General features: G+C 38.9%; 1 protein-coding gene and 1 long non-coding RNA gene across 13 annotated transcripts in view; one reads left to right on the top strand and one right to left on the bottom strand.

Annotated features, from left to right (window-relative positions):
- rbfox3a (RNA binding fox-1 homolog 3a) overlaps window positions 1-23,765 on the top strand; it is a 553,564-nt gene that overhangs the window by 89,783 nt on the left and 440,016 nt on the right. The gene's annotated exons all lie outside the window — the stretch shown is intronic.
- Window positions 11,029-12,557, bottom strand: LOC103469052 (uncharacterized). Its single transcript, XR_534296.3, has 2 exons — window positions 11,185-12,557; window positions 11,029-11,101 (listed from the first exon to the last, which is right to left on the bottom strand). It is a non-coding gene; the product is annotated as an uncharacterized LOC103469052 (long non-coding RNA).

Here is a 23,765-nt window from a genome sequence, read left to right on the forward strand (position 1 = left end):
AGTTGGATCCTTTATTAGGACTGCTACATGTGTAATGTATGCAAACATAAATGACAATAATTAGTGCAATGATGTACATTTTCCCACTTTTCCCACAAGTCATTATAGTCTCATTAGCTAATTTTACTCCCTCTACAAACCGTTGTCCATTTTGTTGATTACATTAATTTTTATGTACAGTCATACCAGCGCTCTCTTGCTAATTACATAAGGAAGCAGCTGTTCTAATTTAACAATATTCCTAATTTTATAATAGGTTGATGTATGTAAGACATTTTACCTCTACTCTGCTCATCACAGCTTTGCTTTCAATGCTAAATTAATTTCTACAGTTGCACATTTACTTTATACCCCTGTGATCATAATGGAGAATTTCTGGTCGCTGTAGAAATGTTTGTTTCAGTGAACACTTTAAATCATTTATTTAATTTATAAAGGTAATTTTGCATTCATTTTGGTCATTATGAATTATTATTATTATTAAAGATATGAACAAGTAAACGTATATTGGTTCATAATGGGTAAATCTTTGATCAGAGTCTGATTGGTGATCAAAATAGTGACTTCCTAAGTTTTTTTTCCTCTACATTAGCAGTAGTGTTATAAGACTAAAAGAAAATAATGCAATATTAACTTTGATTAACCCACATTTCCCTGACTTTTCTTTCCTTACCATGTCCCCTCCAGACTCTTTGATCTCGGCCATTAAGGACAGTTGGCAGGATGCATCATTGATATGCGGAGCGTGAATACAGGACACATGAAATATGGTTTGCTGCCAATTACTGCATCCAAGCAGTCCGCTGCATGCATTGATATCGCGATTCAAAATAGGACTCAGCTCTAATTAAATGTTTTAAAACAAAGAATTCCCATTTGCAGTCATAAAACAGCTGATGCAATGTTTTGATTCATAAAAGGGAATAAGCTTTTGATTCCTTTTATGTTCTCTTAGGAATGGCATATTTTATTCTTCCAACACAAGAAAAAAAAATAAATCTGCAGATACAATTTCTGATCGGTGCCTCGTCAGAGATGAGCTCTTATCGTTGATTAAAAAGACTTCTTGTTGCTCTTTGCTGGCGAGGGATGCTTTTCATTCCTTCACATTGATTAGATGTTTGGAAAAATCAGTTTGGATGAAGCTAGTAAGTGTTTTTCTTCTATAAAATAGGAAAGTATAACCTTTGTCCTTTTGAAACTTGTTTTAAAAATTGGTTTTCATGTTAATATCCCAAAACATGCTGCACTTGTTGCAGTAATCAAGTTAGAGCTGATTCTGTTTCTATAGCTACACACAAATACATGTTAATTAATTCGGACTGTATTTAAAGTCAGGATGCATCGGTGTGTGAAATCCTCATTATGAGAGAAAGATCTGGTCTAAAATGATCAAATAACGTTGGAACACCGTCTGCTAAAACCTGCTAAAACAGCTGGAAGAAAAGAAGTGTGAAATTAAAGGGTGAAAAGAAGTGAAAGATGATTCTGTTCCGCTTGTTCTTCCAGGTGCCCAGAAAGTAAAAATACATTTAATAAGTTTGGCGCCTTTTTAAAAATGGCCTTATAATTAGAATGTGACCAGCAAGGGTCCAACGGTGAGAAAAAGGAAGAAGTTTAAAGTTTCTTTGAACATTAAAAGTTGGCAGAAAGAATTTGGGTCTTTTATTTTTCCTAGAGAAGGACTTCATATTCAGACTTGCAATAATAAGTAGTTATTTTTCAGCTTCTTTTAGACACGTTGGAGTCGTTACCAAGACGAATCTCAAAGCTTTCAGTCTCGAGTCTTTTGCCCCAAAGTCTAATCTAATGGTAAAATCTATGAATGCTGAACTCAATAGTTGTAGGGTCAGTGTACATTCAACTTTATGCACCCAATCCATGTGTTTTTAGAGCTATTTAATATTTAGGAAGTGAAAAAAGAACAGTTCAGACATCAAATTAATGGCATCTGATTGCAGTAAGTAAACTTAGTAGTTTTTATAAAATCACGTTTATGGAACGAAATAAAGGTGCAAAAATAAATGTATTCTATAGAGAAAAACAATTCCTAGTCCTGGGATTCCTGAATAAATTCAAAATGCTCAAAAATTCATCGTCCACTGTATATATTTTCAATAATTCTTTAATGTTTTTTTTTAAGAAAAAGCCATGCAGCTAAGCTAAGCTAAAAATGGACAAACCTAATTTTGTTTAAATATAAATTGTTGTAATTTAAAACACTTTGGGACCTCATAGGATTGTTTTAAATAAATGTTATGTTTACATTGTCTGTTCCTCTCGTCAGTCTCATAATTTGGGCAGAATCTGTAGACCGTTGGAATAGAAAAATTGGTTTCTGAAAGGAATCGGATTGCTAGACACTGAAAGATTCACATCTCTATTTTTGGAGTAATTGAAGTTTTATGGTGTGTAGTCATCCCACACTATAAAAAAAGAACAGTTCATACATCATTTAAAAACCCCAACTTAATGGCATCTATGCACATCACTGCAGTATGTAAATTTGACCAGAGCTTTTATCAAATCACTTGATGCCTCGATGCTCTTGCAAATAACCTATTTATTAAATGAAATCAAACAAATACGTGACTTAATAGTAGAAATACTCAGTTAAACTGGAAACTTTAATCCTCAGTGTTGAGGTTTAATCAAAGCCACTCGTTATGTGAGTCTTGTGGACGCAGCAGAAGGGGACGTGTTTGTCGGCTGCCACACCCTATGCATTTCCATTTTCAATTATACATGTCTGCAACTGGAAATTAACACGGGGAACATCATAAAATGCTTGATAACGGAGCTAATGCAATTACATTGGAGTGATTAAAAAAGGTTGAATAGGTGATCTATTACATTGATCTTAAATGCATTCAGATTTAATTTAATTTAGCAGTACTATAATGCTGTAGTTAAAATATGTCCTATTAGTGTTTGGAGCCTGTATGTATAACGATTAATTACTGAATAATTGTTCATGCATTTCAACACTGGCAAGCTCTGAAGGGTGATTTATTTTCTTCAGTGGCTGTACAGAGATAGGGCTTAATTACAGTGGATAGCCTTATCTCCCCTCTCTAATCCGCTCTTTGGAGTCTCTGCGTTCGCGCCATCTAGTCGTCGATATCATCACACTGTTGGCAGAGCCAGACGCAGAAAGCAATCCCCAATTTCTCTGTCACATTAAGGCTTATTCATGAAGTCTCCACCGTGAACCTGACTTAAGAACTCCAAAGTGGGAGAAAGAGGAGCCGCCGAGTGCTGGAAACCTCTCTGCTCGCTCTGACAGCCCGAGGTCAGCCAGCCTGGCACATTACCCACTTGTGCTGTTTTTGTCAGCTGGATGGGCTGAAAAATGTGTGGTCAAATCTGATCAGATAATGGGCTGAGCTCCTTGCCAGGAGCAATTTGTTGCAGATATTCTCGTGCTAATGTTGGCAATTTGACTGTTTACCTCCTCACGGCGGGTTACAGAACCGCATACCTCTGCAGCTCACAGCGGCGTTGACCAAATGCTCGCAAGATAAGCCGCTATTAACCCGGAGACCGTGGATACAAATGTCTGTTTTGACATTTAGCTGATCGCTGGTTTTGCTTGATGATTCAACAGCCATGGCAGATCTTTATCAGGGAGACGGAGAGTTTAATTATTGCTACTCGATGGATCATTTCCAGCACGCTAACGGTTGCATATATTAATACGACTTGGAATAAATAAGAAGTTGGCATCCTAAGCATGCTAAGTTTTAAAGGTGCCAAGATGGGATTGGGATTTTATCTGACAAACATCACCTTCAAATTAAGCAGCAGTACGCTCTGTGTTACGGATTTATGATGTAATAAGTTCCAGATTTAATGTAGTAAACATGTTCAAGGTGTTGCAAGACAGACTGGGACGAGAATTTATATCTAAATTTGTTTCAATAAATAACTGGTTAATGGAATTTTATGTTTAAATTAACCTCAACTTGGTAGCATTAAACAAATATTTAATATTTTATGTTATCAACTGCATTTATAATAAATTCCAAAATGAATTCATTTAATTTCTCCATCTTAATGACCATAGTTAAAAATATCTGTTAAATTAATTCAGACTACAATTTACCTTTTATGGGTTTTCCTTCTGCCATGCTGGTAGAAAAACACGACGACTGTTCATTTCTGCTGCCAAAGCAAAAACTCCAGCATCAAAAAATAAAAAGTTTCTACTTTGCAACTTTTCGCTGAAGACGAGGAAAGAGAGACTTTTGTCATCTGGATGCAGCCAGCCTGCCAAAAGAAGCTCAAGGAGCCTGCTGACACTCTCCAGTCTGAGTTTATGTTTAAGATAAACATAAAAATAAGGTTAAAATGAGATAAAAATGTAAATGGCTGTAGATAAACAGTCAGATATAAAAGAACAAGCAGTTTGGCTGAATGTCTTAAATATGTATTAACTGTACAGCAATGAATCACACTGTTTATATAAACCCTGCATTTATCACTGGTTAACGGCCATTTAAAGTTCACAAACCTCAGGTAGTTTACAAAAAGCTTATTAGAGCAGAAATATTAGGATATCATTTTGTAGGAATAAAGAGTTACCCTCCATAGAAACTCTGAATATTACAGGTGCAGAATCAAACATTTACTGGAAGAAATGTTTCTTTTTTTAAGAATATGATGGAATGACATCCCAACTAACCCAACCTCTGGTGGTTTAAACGAAAACTAAACCATTTAGGCAGCAGCAGGTAAGATCCGGTTGAAAAAAACAAAAGATATTCTGAAAATGTTTTCCTCTTGAAGCTTTTGTGTCTAGCGTTCGTGAGTCCACAAAAGAAGAGTGACAAATTAATGACACCAATCTAATCTCCAAATTCCCAAACTATCAGGTAATCTAAGGCTGCATTCACACAGGTCCTTTTTGGTCCGCTGTGATCAAACTCCAGTCCATTTGCCTAGGAAGTCTGGTTCGTTTTGGGAGGTGTGAATGTGTAATCAAACTCTGATGTGGACAGAAAAAGGCGAATTAGGTCTGAGTGAACTCTGGTGCGGTTTGAATTCATATGTGAACGCTGAGTGGACCGGAGACCGCTCCAAAAGCAGGAAGTGGACTACAGCACAGGGCATTCTGGGTAAATACAACCAAAATGAACCATAGCAGAGGCTGCACAGTGGCGCAGTTGGTAGAGCTGTTGCCTTACAGCTAGAAGGTTCTGGGTTCGATTCCTGGCCCCGGTCTTTCTGCATGGAGTCTCCATGTTCTCCCTGTGCATGCGTGGGTTTTCTCCGGGTACTCCGGTTTCCTCCCACAGTCCAAAAACATGACTGTCAGGTTAATTGGCCTCTTCAAATTGCCCCTAGGTGTGAGTGTGTGTGTGTGCGTGGTTGTGTGTCTCTGTGTTGCCCTGCGACAGACTGGCGACCTGTCCAGGGTGACCCCGCCTCTCGCCCGGACCGTTAGCTGGAGATGGGCACCAGCAACCCTCCCGACCCCACTGAGGGACAAGGGTGAAAGAAAATGGATGGATGGATAGATGAACCACAGCAGCTGAAAATGTAACAAATGTTGCAACTATGGTCCCCTGTCAAAGCAAGTCTGCCACCCTGTCAGGTGTGAAAACATGCCAAGATGTGCCTAAATGCCCCCAGTCTGCAGGGACACCTACCACTGATTGGGGATGTGAAGGGTCAGGAATTTTCTGCAAAATCCAAACTTTGATGGGTATTTTTGTAGAAAACCATCAAACAATCCAACGGTGTTAGATTGTTTGACAGGACAGGACTGGGACAATCCTTCCCAGTGTCTTTGTTTACTGGAGTATTGAAGGCAGAGCAGGAAACGCTCAATATGCTGATATCCAGGCAGCTGACAGGAGAGCCTGGATGTTCTCCTGTTCATTTTATTGGCTGAGTGAGCTGATGTTTGTCAGGCTGGCAGACATTACACCATGTGAACAGTTTGGGCGTCCTAAATGTCGACGTATGCCTCGTCTGTAGCAAGCGAAGAGAGAAATGTCAAACCGAATGCGGCGACAAATTCATTCTGAAATCGCCTCTCAGGCTCATTGACGGCTCTACCTGAAAGTGACACAACTTCCAGCGTAAAGAGACAAGTAAGCCAACTAATTAGAGCGGAGATCCAACACAAATGTTTAATGAAGAGATAATATATTACCACACAGTCCTGGAATAATAAGACTACTTTGTCATTTGTCTTTTTGTCTTGAGTGACTTTTTTTCTTCCCTCTTGCACTTTAAAAGTATCGACTCGCTTATAGAAGTTTCAGCCGAAGTTTTAATAAGTTTTCTTTTTACTTGCTATTCCTTGCATGCATTAATGATGAAGTACTCTTGGTTTTCATTTAGTTATAGAAGATTAATCCATTTTAAGGCACATTAAGCTCATTTACTGCCCTTGGCTTCCCTGCATCCACTGAAGATTATTCTATTAAGACACCAAGGCAATATTTGTTTTCTATTTTTTATAATGTAATAAATAAAAAAAAACACAATAATCAAATTTTTGTTTAACACATTTAAATTCTTACATCTTTCCTACACCTCTGTAATAAATGAAAGCTAAAACAAAACCCAATTTAGGCATTTATTCAAAATTTATAAAAAAGTATGGACATCATTAAAAGCAATTGTTAAATGCATTTTTAAAGGGTATGATGTGACATTTTGTCCTTTTTAAAAATGAGAATTAAAAATGGTAATTGTTCCAGTAATGGAATATATAATGCCCAGGAGTCTGGGGCCATTTATTACAATACTTAGGTTGGTTCTTTGACTGTGATTGGTATCCACATTTAAAGAGTGGAAAAGTAATCTACAAGACTCTAACAAAAAAAAAGTAATTAATAAAATGTATTTTTATATTATAGAAAGCTTGTTTAAGTGGAATGGAAATTCTCTCATGCTACTAGTAGTTAAATTAACTAAAATCTTTATGATTTTCTTAATAAGAATGAAAATACTTATGAAGTTTGGCTTTCAGACTGATGGGCATCAATGGTTCCTCTCTTCTATTATTGAAATCCTTTAAAATATTCAATAATTTCTTGCTTTTTGAGATTTTTTTAGTCGACTTTACACCCTGTTAGCTGATTTCTTATTCTGCTTGTTGGGTAGTAGTCAGAGTGACGTGCGAAGAAAACATATGGATCAAACACAATTAATTCCTAACTTGACACCAGGATGGAGTTTACTTTTACCAGGTTGGTTTGGTAACTTTTCCCCGTAATGAATTAGATCACCAATTAAAAACCATATTTTGTATTTTATTTGTAGTGCATCTTACTTATTTGGATTTGGATACACAACTCGACTGCATACGAAGGAAGTAATTCATTAATTTGATTGAGGTTGCAGGACAACTTTTAAAATGTGCACAAAATTTTGTTGATATTCTGCTTATGTCGAAAAAGCCCAATATCCCAAATAAAAAACACAATTAAAATCACACGTGAATAATTTTGTTCATGTGATAAGTCATTAAAAAACAGACCTCATCATCCTCATACCACTTCCTATCGTTGTCTTTGTTGTTTCTGCCAGTAGTAACATCCAGTTGTTGATCACGTTTAATTTGCAGATTTGCGAAACACACAAATTTCGATTTGACTTTCAAAATTATCCATTAAGTACATTTATTTTCAATATTTCCAATTTGTATAATTTTACAGTCAATGGAAACATAAACTTATGAGACATCCTGTGTATTCTGACTTTCATTCCCTCTTTTTTCTGACCGTACCACAAACGATGCCACCACTGATGGTGCTTGCTTAACTTTATCATCAGGCTTATTGAACCAATCCTCCATGTTTTGAACGTTTTCACTGCTCTCCCACTCTAATTACAGGATTTTCCTCCCGTTTCGCCTTTTTCTTCCCCGAAACACAATCAATATTCAAAATCCGTCTGCTGATTTCCTTCTAACTGGATACTACACGCCACCACCTGACGTTACAGTGATGGTAATAGCACTGTCAGCTTTGACAATGTGGAGAAAGCAATACCATCATTTTCCATATTCACTTTTGAAAATCTCATTTTGCTTTCATCTCTTCGCTAACACAGAGCTGTCAACATGTAATTCAATGAGTGTCACAACTGCTCTTGAACGTTTCCTTCATCTCTTCCACCAACTGTGCTCATACTAACCAGACTGACTTAACTTCTGTTGTGTTTAAATCACTTTAGGCCTTTTTCTCTGGCGATTGTTCTAATGCAGTACATCATGTTATCTTGGTGTTTTTATAGGATCTCTGTTTGTGGGGAACATATGATCTGAAACTGAATGTGCAGCTATTGTAAAAGCCACCTTGATTCAAAGTTGTGAGGCTGTCAGGATGGAGGAAATTGAAACCAGTCGGTCTTTCAGGCGTTGTAGGAACACTGTCGTCTGCTTCCAAACATAAAAGCCTCTCCATTTGTTCTGTTTGTCCTCCGCAAAGTGGGTTTTCAGCCAAGGTCATTCCATTGTTTGGCTTGAAGTATCTGTTTTATGGATGACTCTTGTGAGAGTCTGTATTTTTCTTATTGTCAACAAATCCCATAAAAAGTCCAATAACTATCAAACATTTTCTGCGGGCTTGGATATTTCTTTCCTCCCTCAGAGCTTCAGCTCTGTCCAAAAATGTAATCAATTTCAGACGTTAAAGTGAAAATCAAACCAATTTAGCATTTGAATACAATTGTTTTTCATTAATGTTCAGAAATTATTATGAAGGTATATTAAAGATATTCCAATTAATTTCCTGCTAACTTGTGCAGCTATTTTGGTCCAGTTTGAAGTTTTCTTAACCTCAGAAATACAGTTTTTTCACCACTTTTCTGACATAAAAACATGCTGCCATTCTGCCCTGCATGTTTTGAAGAAATATGTGTCAAATCTTAGTCCAAATGGGCTCAGATAAGCTATAAAGATTTATTCTGCGTTGGTGTCAACAAAGTAGTATGAATGGGTCCAACGTTACTACCATCTGAATGATGTTTCGGTTTTTCATGTCTTCCCAGTCATTTCCAGAGTTTATAGGAAGGGGTTAAACTGTGGAAAATGTTCATGTTTCTGAGAAAAATTATTATTAATAAGCTTTAAACCAGATCATTTTAGTGCTAAATTGGTTTTACCTCAAAGAAGTTGATGTGTCCTACGTAAGAAAAACTCAAAATCGACATGCGGCTTAATGCATTTCACCATTAACAGTCAAATGCTTTGTTCTGCAGACTCTTCATTAATGATGTCAGTGAATTAAAACTATTGAACATCCCACAATAATTAAAGTGGTAATGAATTTTTTTAAAAATCATTGACTACTTTCTACATTATGTGAACTATTAATGGTTTCATTGATTATCTGACGATTAATTGGACATAAAGCTCATATGAAGTGCTTTGGAGTTGTCTGGACTTGACAAGTCTGACAAGTACAAACTATTTATTACCATTTGTTTTTGGTTTTGGATGCATTTATTATTCCCTTAGTAATTCAGGGTTTTACCACATTTCTGCTTGCTTAGAAATGTAGAATAGAAGATGCTTTTCACTTGTAGGTATTAAACACTTGTTTTTGTACAAATATGTTCAAATTATAGCAGAAACTATAAAGTAAAAAAAAAAGAACAAACTTAAGATTTTACAGACCATGGGAAAATAAAATACATTAAGCAATCAGTCCACCTTTTATTCTGTAAAAAGCATCAGCTTGTCTGTTTCATCCGTTTCCGTGTTTGAATGTTTGTCTCTGGATCTTTCCTGGAGATCCACAGGTTCTGTCGAATCATTTCCAAACAAAAGGAAGATCCCTGTTTTCCTGCTGTACTAGTGACAGGAATTATCTGCCGTGGTGCTCCTGGTGTTGTTGGCTCTTCTCACGATAAGACGTGTGAACAACACTCCAGTTGTTTCCAAGCAGGTCGACACCGCCGTCATTTTCATCAGCACTCTTGTTCAGGTTCTGTTCCTTTGGGCTCGCTGATTTCAGGGCTTATCTTGTTAAGAGCCCCCCCCCCCCCCCCCCCCCCCGCACACACGCACACACACATTCCTGCTTTGCCACAGATCTCAACGGCTGTCAGGGACTCTCAGCCCCGCACATTCACAACTATTATTGGAGATTGTGGAATGACACTAATTAAAGTCATTGATGTTTAAAATCAAGCGTCCCGCTTGTTTTGTCACAAAAGCTGGCGGAGCTGGTGAGCCGGTCCCGTCGCGCGGTTATCATGTCATTTGTTTTCAAGCCTGGTGGAGGAACGAGCGCGTGCGAGTCACTTCATTAAAAACAACACCTTCAGCTCCGCTTGAGATTTTTACATTTCAATTTCAGCTTTCATTTGCTGTTGGAGGAGTGTGATACTCAAACCCAGAGTCTACGTTTAATTTCACTTTCTAATAGAAGAACGACTTTAAATAAGCATCTTCCATGTTTAACTGGCTCAAGTGACTAAATTCAGATTTACAAAGCTCTAATTTCAGTTGGTTACACATTTCTACACTGCAAAAAATAACTTTTAGTTTAGCCTAGCAGTATAAATCTTGGCAAAAATAGAAAAACAAGAGGAATTACTTTGTGTCTTTTCTGCTTTTGAATATAAAACTCATACTTCCGTTGCTTTTTTGGTTTGTCTGCTCCGTCTTCTCAGTCGGTCATGACAGACGGCTGTTCACACTGAGCCAGGTTCTGATTCTGCTGTTTTCCTCTTCACTGTCGCCCCATGCATGGTCGGTATGAGACATTGCTGCAAATTCAACAAGGGAAGCAAGTGACTTAATGCAATCTGCTGGGTTTCCGTAGAGAGAAAACTTTCTAACCAAAGTGAATATTAAACTGAACTTGATTCATTGTTGATTGGTCAATTGGAACATATGTATGATTGATTTAACTGAATTTACTTTTTACATTTTTGCAATGGTGACATATACGTAAACCAAATTGAATTGGACCTGAAACCAAACACTGTCTTTAAAGCTGCTTGTCATGTCGGGTGTGAAACTGTTAACCCACATGCAAGAACACAGGCAGGAGAAACAGAAAAGTTTAACAGGTTTATTGTGAGGTGGAAAAAAGGACTGGTTCGAGCGGCGGGCAGCGGCAGCAACAGCACACTAAGAACAAGAACAGGGAAGATGGTGAGTATAAGGCTGGTGGGAAATCAGCGTTGCTCCAGATAACAAAAGGGAGAACTTACGGTGGTAGTGGTCTAGTGACGCCTGGGAGGGAAACAGAGATTCTGGGGTCCAGTTCGTTAAATCTTCGGGGAACGGACAGGTCGGCCAGGGCTTGGCGAACTTCAGAGCGGGCAGTAGTCAACTTGAGAGAGAGGGAAGGATTCAGCGGTCAGCCTTGGAGAGGGGACTCGGGCATCTGACGGGTATCGTCCGCCAGCGTCACGAGGGATGAAGAGGAGTGGATGTCCAGATCCGGACGCTCGGGGAGTTTCTGCAAAAAAGCAGAGATCCAAAAGGATCGGATTGCTAGATGAGCACAACAAGGAATACACAGCTTCAATGAGGGCTATAAGGCCACGAGAATACCATAATAGTCAACAAACTGGCGTCGAAGTGTTGGTAACCGCCTCTCTTAAGCTGCCGGTAAGGGTGTAATTGCCGACCGGTGTGTCGGTGATGTAAAAGATCTGTTCCCCCATGCAGCCATCTCCAGGACTCCATCTAGAGGAGAAAAACAAACCTGACCTCCACCCAGAACCTAACACTGCTGTTGATCTTTTTGTGTATTTCTTTGAACCATGGCTGAATTAAAAAACATGCTCTACGATGCTCATTGGGTCAAAACCATTAAACAGTGAGCCTTTGCCGCAGCAGTCCTGCCGACGCCAATCAGCTGCTCCCAAACCCTGCAACAGCTTCCCTGAACAATCATGGCTGCCGGTCAAAACAGAGTCTGCTTGAAGCGTCTCTGAATACTTTTCCTACTTTCATTAATAAGAAAACCAAAGTTTCAGACGCTGCAAACAAAAACTATGTGAATATCTTTGACTCTGTTTCTACAGTTTCTAACTTTTGCTGCATTTTCCTGATATTTGAAACTGATCGTGGATAAACCATCCACCACAGGCCACTGGGCTCCCCTCTGACCTGTCCACCCTGCAGATTTATAATCAGAAGCCTGTTTGGTCTCATAAGTTTAGAGTAATTTGACAGTGTTGCCAGAGAAGCTGCTGTGTCAGGTATTTTTGGTTTGCAGAGGGAGGACAAGCTGGAACAAGTTTCCACATCTAATCGGGTGCAGGAGGGCACATAATGGTCTCTGTTCGGTTGGGATGTGTTTGGCAGTTGGTCATCAGGAACTGCACAAGTTTCTGCAAGCTAGAGGTTTGATGTTCCCACATATTTATCTGGCCTTTTCTGATTATGCTTTTAATAACTAAAAAGAGCTCAGAGCTCACGTCAACAAGTCTTTGTTATATTTTTGCACTTAAATGCTGTTGAAAAAGCGACATTTCTGCCAAGATATTAACTCAAAAGTTTATAAATAATAAGATATAACACACTTTTCTTCTTGGCTCAGAAACTGAGACTCAGTATTGAGAAAAATACAGTTTCCAAACAAGACTATAGTTGAAATGTATTTCCAGCAAAGAAATGTTCATTTTTTGCAACTGTAGTGGACTAAAAATCAATTTGGGAAATATTTCCTGAAAGCTTTGAGTTGGTAGTTTGAAAATTATAAAATACCTTTTGCTTTGGAAATTAGCTGGAAACAAATGTTGGAGGATTTTAAAGCCTTTAAATTTGCCCTAATATATTATTTATTAAAAAAGTTTCTAAAGAAAACAGGTTTGAAATAAACCTAAAGGCAGGTTGGGTAAAAAAAAGAAAAGGTTTTGTAAAGATGGAGAAAAGGTTGGCTAGTATAAGTTTTTCACCATGAAAGTTGTTTTCTTATATATATAATTATTCAAGCGTTATAACCACGGCATATGACACCATGCCATATGCAGGTCAACCTGTTCAGGGTGTACTCCACTTCTCTCCAGTGATCTCTGGGTGTAGATGACGGATGGATGGATGTGTGGTGTTTTGTTGTTGCCACATTACCTACGACGTTGGAAATCTTTAGTCTTTAATCTACAATGGACCGTCGCATATTCACAGTTCAGTATTTACAGATTTATCTGTGAAATGTAACTTCAAATTGGTTACAGAAAATTTGTCTATTATCAAAATTTTCCATGGAGGAAATCTAAAATATTTTATGCACATTTCTACGTGATGCATTATTGGCTGGTGTTCGCAGAGAAAGCCAATCCAAGAGTGCCATTTTTTCCCTTGGCCATGATTGGCTGAACCCACAAGAGCAGAAATAAGAAAGACTTTCCACATTATCTTCTACCGTAACGCCAAGGCTCTTTCCACTGTGCATATTAATGAACAATAAGGTATATTTGGTGTTAAAATGTGTTTCAAGTCGCAGAATTTAGCTCTCTGTGGTTGACAGTATGTAGTCCACACTGTATCTCTAGCCTTATTGGAGATATGGCTAGTTCTAAAAATATAACTGGGCTCAAAGTAAACGATGCGATAGTTGGTCCATCTGCTCTAGACGACATCTGGGGTAGAAATTCACCTAGCAAAATGTAGATTTCTATCAGTTTCCAACCTTACCTTGGTTCAAAAGTGTTTTAAATTATTATTATCACATCACTTGTATGTCTAACTTTTACCCAGAGCTTTGCTTGTGATTGTGTTCTCATCTTCAACTGAACTTCAATACTTTCCACTAAAGATTTCTGTCTGCTTTGAACTAAAAGAGAAGCAGCATGTCTGTCTTTATGCATTAGTTACTTTCTTTTTATTTATTCTTTTACACAGTTAAATTCTTGAGGTTTCTGTTTGCTTGGCTTCCTTTTTTGTATAACAAAAGCTACCATGCTCAAGTTTTAGTTTGATTTGCATGATTCACAGATTGTCTGTTTTTATTCAATCATCCCATTAATGTTAACATCCTTAAGAGTCTTTACTGTCAGCTTTTTGAAGGACATTAGGAACAAAGCACAAAGTAAGTGAGTTTTAGTTTCAGCTTGCATCAGTCCCTCTGCAGATCCTAAAATAGTTGCTTTAAACACATCACCATCATCCTGTTTGAGGGATTTTTTCCCTACATATACCATTGTTATTTTCTAATAACCTAAAATTACCACGACACCTCAACTATTATTTAAAGGGGATATATTCCTGCATACTGTTGACCTTAAGTACCTTAAATAAATGTGACTTTTAAGCTCTGCACCACGCTGCTAAAGGTGAAAGGGTTTAGATTTAGAAGTAAGTGCTTTTTAAACCCTAAATGTCAAACGACTGAGCCAGCGGAGCCTGAAAGTCTTTCTTTTTAAAGCTGCATTTATGAAGAGTTTTTATTCTGATTCAAGGTGAGGATCTTTATTTGCCTTTTTTTCTGTCTTCATCAGAATTCAGAGGGAAAACAAAACCAGAGCAGGATAATTAACAGATAAGAATAATTATGGATGTAAAATTAATGGTGGCTAAAACACTTTATTCGACCAGAGGTTGAATGTGGGTTATATTCAGACATTTTACTTTATTCTAATTAGATGGCTGAAGAACTGGGCCAGTCTCTGGTCCAGTACTTCACTGGTTTGAATCCAACCTAAAGACAGAGACATCTTCATGTCAATAGGTGACTTTTCATCGGAGCGGACAAAAGTCTCGCACTGAGTACCCCAAGGTTCCATCTGTGGACCCCTCTTGTTTAATATCTACATGCCCCTGCTAGCACTGATTATAACAAACAGTCAGATTACAACAACAATGCTGATGATCTACAGTATCGTGCATAACTTTACAAAGCCATCAAGCACCGAACAGATGCTAGAACAAATCAATGTGTAAAGGAAAGGTGCCATAACTTTCTTCAGATGAACAGAAGCAAAACTGAATCTTTGTGCTGACTCCTGATTGTTCCTCTTTATATCCACTTGAACCTTCAGAGACACAAAAAGACAATTACAAAGTCGACCTTCTATCACCTGAAGAACATTCCTAGGATTAAGTCAGGGTCACTTATTCACTTATTTACTTCATTATTTTGTCAAAATCTCTTTTCACTTTGACATTAAAGAGATTTTATTCATTTCTGTCATAAAAGCCAAATTTTATTGATCATGATTAATTTGTAAAAGCACTAAAAAGGGTAAAACACCCAAGGGGGTGACTCGTTTTCAAAAGCGCTGTATGAGCGCCACTTACCCAGGGAAGGGATTTGTTTATTAGTATTGCTTATTCCCATTTTCTCCACCCAGTCAGTTCTGATGACCTTCAGATGTCAACAGTGAAGAAATGTTTTAATGAGATTTAAAAAAAAAAAAGTTTTCTAATTAAAAGTCATTGTTGAAAAGGAGATTCACCTCTTCCTGTTTCGCTTTAAGAAATAAAATTAGAGTTTTCCTGAGTCTCTGGAATCCCGGCTGATGACCCGTTTCCAGTCGGTCCCTCTTCAGTAGAACCGCTGCGGTAAATGCAATAATGAGTGGCCTTTATTCACTCCGCTCTGTTTGGTCTGTAGATGTCGCTTCTCCGTCCCTCTGAGGTCGATCAGCTGTGGCCGTGTACAGACATGTACGCAGGATTTCACTTTCTTCTCCTCTTTTTGTCCTGGACCACCCAATTTTTTCGAGGTGGTCAGAGGGTCGGTCATCTCACTTGAGGAGTGAGTGTTGCTCAGCTTGGGACGTCGTGGTTCACTGATTAGATTTAATAGATTTTTCAGCAACAATGGAGCTTGTTTCTGTTGCGAGGCAGCGAGGCAGAGCAGAACAGGGTCCATTACCATTCAGTTTCCTACAGTAAACAAGTAAAAGAAAGTGGAGCTGAAGAAGGCAATATGAAGTGTGTTTATGTGTATGTGTGTGTGTATATAAATATATATATATATATACTCAAACACCAGGAGTGTTGGAGCAGGACAAATAAATTGAATTTCCTTCGAAAAATAAGATGTTTTCTTAAAAGTCTGAATATGTTATTGCGTTTCCAGTTTTCACCTGTCAGGGTTTCTACACTTTTGTCCAAAGGTTTTTCCATCATGCTTGATTGGATTGTCCATCTGCTTTTTTCATCCATCTGTCCATTCATCTGTCCATACATCTGATTGTCTGTCCATCTGCTTTTCCATCCATCATTTCATTCATCTATCAGCTTGTTCATCCATCCCCCTGTCCATCCAACAATCTGCTTTCTGCTCTATTTGTCCATCTACTTGTTTGTCTGTCCGTTCATCCATCTTTCCATCCATCCACCTGCATGTTTGTCCATCTGTCTGTCCTGTTTGTGCGTTCGTCCATACCTCCTCTTGTTCATTTATTCATCCAACCAGCTGCTTGATTGTCATCCATCCATTGACACACGAACAAGAGTTTGTTCATGTGTCCATTTGTCCATCTGCTTGTCTATCCATCCATTCATCCATCTTTCCACCCATCCGCTTTTTCATTTGTCCGTCCATCTTCTTGTTTGTCCAAACATCCGTCCATCCATCTGCTAGACTGTTGTCCAATCATTCATCCATCCATCTATGAGTTTGTCCATCCACTTGCCCATCCATGCATTCATCCATTCATCCATCCGTCTGTCGCCTTGTCTACTGTCGTTCATCCATCCGTCAGTCAGCCATTGTGTGTCCATCCTTCGATCCATCCAGTGTCTTCTCTGTCCTTCATGCATCAGTCCACCCGTCTTCCTCATCTCTTTTAGTGTTTTGACCACAGTTGACACATTCGACATGAATTCATTGGAATTTTTTTTGTGCTAAAATCGGACTGAGTTTGATTCTGGAAAAGTTTGATTCAAGATTTGAGTTTCGTTTTCTCACACTCTGCCACCCTGACTGTTGGTGGACACATGGCTGAGCTCGTCCACCTTCAGTTTGGTGCAACGTACGCCAGATGGACACTTCCTGTTCAATTCTCCTTCCACTTACCAGCTCAGAATCGGTCAAATTATCTCCTTGAAATGACTTTTGGCTTCAGGTCCAAGTTCAATCCCTTTGCCTTTGGGTGGGAAGAATTGACAATTTCTGATTTGTAGCAGCAGTCCTCAGCCTCTTTTTGTCAAAACGTCTTTAAGGGATCCTCGACGCACGCTCTACCTTTTTATTTATGGCCGTTTTAGCATCTGGCTGGCAGCCACAGCCAGGCGCACCCCCCACAACGCCCTGCTTAAGATGCAGTAGAGCCTCTATGGGTTAGGAGGGCCAGCTCTATCAATCTGCTCCCTTCCGGCCCCCACGTCCCCCTGTGTGGTTAATCACTGCCACTAATTAGTGCTAATTACTCATTTCTGCCCAGGAGAGCCCCCCTCACTGGCTCACATTGATCTGAAGGTCCCCCGCTGCACCCCGCTGCTCGGCACTCCTCAGGTAAGGGAAGGGAGGGCGCAGGTAAGAGGGGAAGTCTTCCTCAGTCTGGTTTGTTCTGGTCTGCTTTTGGCCCGGCCCGGCTTAATGAACCAGCACCTTTTGCTCTCACTGTCATTAATTGTCCGCAGCCGTGACTCTGGTTTCCACCGCGTTTCGTTTCTGTTCTCCCAGTAATTTTCCTTTAATAGATTCAATTTGCTTTCATTTGCCTCGTATTGATTTATTTGTCCCGCTTTGTCCCGTCAACCATAGAAACCTATAATTTCTCAGAAAAGTTTGCGAGGGGATACGAAGGAAAGAAAAAAAAAAAACTCATTTAATTTGTTAATATTGAGCGAATCATTAAAAAAAAAGAGAGATGACAAATGATGTTGATATGAGGTGGAAGTGAGGCTTGACTAAAGCTGAACTCATTTCTTTGAAGCTGGTGGCGATATTAGGGGTTTCAGATCAGGTGCAAACAGTGGAGCTTAATGAGAGGCTGAGGGCTTGTTGAGGCTGACAGTCACGTTGCTAAACTCCATTATTTTATCTGACAGATCTTAACCTGTCAAAAATGAAACCTGCTAATGGAAGTTGAGTGCTTCATGTCAACCCTAAATAATTATACAATGACGGCTGATGGGGGTGGGGGGAAGAGTAAATTGGTATTTTGCAAATACATTTTAGGCTAAAGGGTAGCGGGTGTGTGTGTAATAGATTGCTGCAGCCTCTGTCAGAGGGACACGCAGGGCTCCACCGGGTGTCACTGGGAATCAACGCGAGGGTAAAGACTTTACCTCTCGCTGACCTCCAAACGTGTCCAGCTGTGGTAACTGTGACAGATGAACCGGCCACAATCATACCCCACAAACAGCGTTCCAGATAAGGCTGCCTGTGCCTCCAAGCAAGAAAAAAATAACAGTACGAACTCCTGCATGGACAGAAAAAAACAAAACAAAAAAAAAGCAATGACTTTTATTCCCAGTGGCTACAAATCTGAAGCAAACTCAGCCTCCTGGGATTAATTACTGCCGAAAAGATTCCAGAAATCACTAAGAAAACCTCTGAATTTGGTCAATGGAAAGCAGGATTTTTATATTTCATCTTGCGTTCAACAAGCAGCTGAACCGAGCTCACTGCATGTCCTCTCGCTCAAGCATTTATCAGCGAGACATTTGCCACCAAGGCCAAATAAAAGCCATACATAGAGGCTAAACCATGAATAGAAAACGCTGTTTATGTCTTTGTCATTACTCTGAGGGCTGCAAAGCAGCATATTTGATAGAAATCACTCACGGCCCTCTCAAAGGGAAGGGAAGCGGGCAGGATGGCAAACTTCACACTGCGGTGCAGGCGTTACACAAATGACAGGATCGCGCTCTCTTTCTGCACCGACGGCCTGATGGATTTTACGTGTCTGATGACAGGGGGGGTCAAACGACGCAGTGGTTAATGGCTTTTTTTTTTTTTTCACAGGAGCTCACAACCATGGTGACAGCACACGGTGTCACATACTTTGAATATACAATGCTAGGATGAAGACGACAGGATGAAGCTTGTCATTTAGTCATGGCTGGCTTATTTAATATTCCTTTGTTCTGTTTAGACGCCCTAGGCTGTTGCTGTAAGCGTAACATTATGCAACACTTGATAAATGAGGAAAAAATCCTTCCAAATCTTATTTTTCCATTAGTTCATCTTTGCAGTAAAACCTGTAATTTTAAAACAATTAGTCCCAGGTTTTGCTTGCTTGGCTGTTGTAATTAGTAGAAACAGTGAAATACCAATTCATCATGCTGTCGGGGTCTATTTAGATTTTTTAGTGTTTCAGTAATTTTACAGTCTCCAACCAACCATGCTGCAGTTTCCAGCACTGAAAATGGCTGCTTTTCTTATCGAGGAACACTTTGAGAAAAGGATGAATCAGATGCAAAGCAGCCATGTTTTCCTCAGTACATTGGAAAACATGTACTGTTTTCCAATGTGTTAAAACATTGGAAGCTCAACAGGTTAGCTGCTATCTGGTTCCCCAATACATGCTGGAGAGGAAATACTGGAAATTAGCTAAAGGTTTCTGGAAGACATCAGCAGGTAATTAGCATGTTTAACCATGTGCTTGTAAGAGAGGAATGATGGAAGTTGCGTTCATGTCTTGTTCAGATGTTTCTGTGTCATTTCTGTCAGTTTTTCACTCTCAAGCGAGGACGGGAACAGGTTTTTCAAAGCGTTTGCTTCATTTGACTCAGTGCAGTGTGAAAGTGAACCAGACCATCTGGAAATGCAACAAAAGTTACACATTTGGAACCAAATCTAATGGACCATCAGGTGTGAAAACACGGTACATTCTGATAGTTTGCTTGGGAGCGTACAGCAAGTAATTAAAAATGTTTACCCTAGTTAGGAGATGACATCGGTTAGGAAATCTCAGGATGGTCAGTTAGCTGCTTTCCTTACTAAGGACTCAGTTACTTACTCCTTATCCATCCAGTAGGAGGGTGATTGGTTCTTGATTGTTTTCCAAGTCATAACTGTCTGCTTGCAACCAGAATTTCTCTTGTTTACCACCAGAGGATTTGAGTAATTTCCCTCCTTCCGTTTTCAGACGTAGCCTGACTGACAGCCACCCTTTGCTCTGGACAACTCGGCACTTTTTCTGCCACCTTATACAGATCAAACATTTGAACTTCTGATGAAAGATTTCAGTGGTTTTGGGTTCTTAAAACTTTGGTATGACCTAGAGCTACAAGCTGACACTTAGAGCTGGTTTAAGAACTAGGTAATGTCTGCTGAGCTTTTCAGATTTTAGCATAAACATTTAAGGGTTCTTTTTTTTTATCAGTGGCACCCAGAACCTAAATGCCACTGGGTTTTTCTTAAGGAGCAAGAAGATTATTAGGCTGTGGATTCCTCTCTGCCCTGGAGCTCTGTTTAGCTTCATTTCAATACAAAATACGTTTTGGGGAACTTGAGAAAAGTGGCTCAGACCAAATGCGATGCATATTCCCCCAGGAAAGTTCTGGATCTGCCCCGCTGGATCAGGGGATCTGGCTGCCAAATCCTCTGAAGATGATGGCGCTCCTCAAAGATGGTGGAGCTTGTTCCCCGATCAGCGGCTGAGCTCCGGCACCCTGGGGAGAAAGATCTGCTGCTTTCGTTTACAATCCGTTTCCCATCACTGTAGATGTGTTGGAAGGTCGATGAACCAGGAAATTCAGGGTCCAACTCTTCAGCAAAGCCTCATTACTGCAAACCAAGCCCTGATCCTTCCTCCATATTTCCTGAAAAAGATGCCAAGGAACCCAAATCGTTGCTACGTCAGGTTCTGGTCTGGCTGATGAATGGCTGATCTCTCCTTCTTGAACTTCTGCTAATGACATGACCGTCTTCTACTGTCATTATACGTAATGCTGCCCTCCGCTGGTCATATTCACATATGGATAAGATATGGACTCACATAAGGGTTATAAATAGCCATAATTATACATTAATGATATAAAAGCATGCACATTAAACCTAACATGTCAGAGCATTTTCTATTTCATGTTTTTCACTAATTAAACTAACTAAAGTAATGCACCTTATTAAAATAGATTATTTCTGTTGGTATATTTTGGCTTAATAGTTTTTCTTGTCAAAATTTCATATCTACCTTTAAAGAATCAACTGTTTTAGAGCTTGTTTGGTTTTGTTTCCAGTTATGTTATTATTATCGATTATTTACTGTGAAAGCTTTTAGTGTACAGTCATTTCTTTTCAAAGTCACTGTGCATCCTTAATTTTGACATTTTAGCTCTTTAAGGATATTGTTTTAGATTTTTTTTTGTCTGAAATCAACTTTTTCTCTTAAATTTTGTCACAGCAGTTCAAAAAAAAAAAAAAAAAAACGACTTTTAAGCATAAAGTGCATCATATTTTTATTTTATTTTTTTTACTTTACTGCTGCAGCCAGCAAAAATGTGTGGCAGTAGATGTATTGAAATATACAACTATGACATTATTAAGGTTTAAAGTGAATAATAAAATAAACCCAGATTGTGCAGGAATATATTTTAAAGCCATGCATATTAACTCTTGGCTTTTTTCAATCCTTCTTCTATATTTTTCTTGGTTTTTTTTTCTTTTTTTATTCTGCAATCCACTGAAACGAGTCTGAATATGTATTAAAAAATGTAAACACAATCAATCACCAGTCCAGAAGCGACAAGCAGTTTTGCACTGAGCTGTAACTCTGCAGCAGAGCTCCCTGCAGTGCATCCTCATGCAGCCATTGTTGTTTCGATTTTTCCTTTTTTTTAATCCACGTCTTGTGCTAAAACATGAAACTGAGACAGCAAAGCTAATTTTTTCTAATAAATTTCACAGAATTAAAGATGCCAAGCCTGTTCTCGGTTTGAAGAGACATTTATTTCTCGTCAGTGTGGCTCCCTTCGAAAGTGTATTCGTCTCTTCCAGTAAGATAAATCCCCTCCACATGATCGCTGTTCATTAAAGCTCAGAGACTCATTCAGGTTTATTTTTAGAGGGAGAGATTCATGGTTATAACTGTTGATTTTTTCCGCCCGGTCTGAAGGGTTTTTATTCTGCCGCCGCTGATCGTACCGAAGCAATATGTTTCCTGCTAGCAAACACGAGGGAGACGAGGTTAGAGGTGGGCTCCTCTACACTGGCGTTTTTAAAAATTCAGGGACAGGAATGTCATCTCTGCACAACTCGTATTTCTGTGTCAGAGCCATTTTAAACGGATCATTGGTATTCATACCTCCTGCTGCGTTTCCAGGCTATTCACAGCCTTGTAAATATAAACTTTTGTCGGCTTTCTCTTCTTCCGCCAACCGTGTTTAAGCAAAATTAATTAGTGTTTTGTTATTTTTATAAACTGTTCTCAAATTACTGAACAAGTGATGGCTATACCAGGCTGAAGCAACAGAGGAGCAGGAACAAAGGGAAGCTGATAGTCTGAGCCAACGTTTGGGTTGCAGAGGATCTTCTTTCCTCGTTAGGAAAAGCTGCTGATAAACAAAAGCTCTACCCTTAGAAAACACGCCAAATCTGCGCTTTGTTTATGGGGCTCTTCTGGAGGATTTGTCAGCATGATACTTTGTTTGTTTTTGTGTTTCTTTTCCCTAACACCCTAAACCCAAAATACTTCAACATAACTGAGAAACAGCAGGTGTCCAATGAAGATACCCCGTCTGTAAATAATATTTTAGTCTCTCTGCATGTGGAGGTGCTTCCACCAAGAGCAGGAACAAAACCTTTGAATCTGAAGCAGCCCCTGAACTGTTTTTAAATGTAAAATGAGTAAAAATAATAAACCAGCAGCGAGAACTCTGTTAGTGATGTTTATGCCGAGTCGTGATGCCGTTTCTTTGTCCTCCAACGCTTCCAAACAAGCCAGTCTTTTTCTGATTTTATATAAAGCTTTCCTACTTGTCAATAATCTCTTGATTTCTGCAGAATGAGTTGAAACAGTTTGACCGTACATGAGGTCAATGAGGTTATTGCTGATGTCTTTCTGCCTTGGCATGGCAGTTTCATGCATGCACACTCAGCAAACCCCTCCTCCCTGGACGTGGCGAAGGTGGAAAGTTTTTCAAACCTTGAGGTTACAACTAAAACATTTTAGAAAGGCCAGAAATTCATCATTAACTGATATATTATAAACTGAAATGTGATTTTTTTCCCCCTAAAAGTAAAAAAAAAAAGCAGAAAAAAACTGTCCACTTGCAGATTAAAACACAATTAAAGGATATATATTTATTTATTACATTGCCAGTACATTTTAATACCTTCTGTCAATATGCTAGAATTAGCTAGAAGGTTATTTTTCACCTCCCAGTCCCTGGAGCAGGGGTCTGCAACCTGCGGCTCCGGAGCCATGAGTGGGTCTTTGGATGTTCCACGACGGCCCTTAATAACTCTGACTTAAAGTGATAAAGATTCAACACGTGTTTTAAATATTAATTCAATAACAAATGCTGGTTTAAGTAGTTTTTTAATTAAATAAATTAATTTGTAACTTATCCTCATGTTGGAAAATATGAACTTTTAAAAAATGTCCATAAATTTCAACAGAAGGAAATGTTTCCATATTCCTTCTTATGCAATTCTTTTTGTTTTCTTTTTCTTTTTTGCTAACTTTAAAACAGAAATAAAATGGAGTTTAAAAAGGAGAATTTATTTCTGAACTAGACATGTATCAAAAATTATAAGGTGATGTAACATTTACAGCTCTAATTATGTCTTATTTTGCTGATCTGGAGGCAAAAATGGCTCTTGGGGTGAAAAGGCTGCAGATGTCTGGTTTAGACGGATGGCAAAAATCTACAAAACGACACTTAGTAAGAAGTACTAATGCTGGAAGTGACGTAGTGTGCATGCCAGTCCTGTAGG

This window comes from Poecilia reticulata, chromosome 8 (genome assembly GCF_904066995.2).
Source record: "Poecilia reticulata chromosome 8, P_reticulata-male-v2, whole genome shotgun sequence".
Lineage (NCBI taxonomy): Eukaryota > Metazoa > Chordata > Actinopteri > Cyprinodontiformes > Poeciliidae > Poecilia > Poecilia reticulata.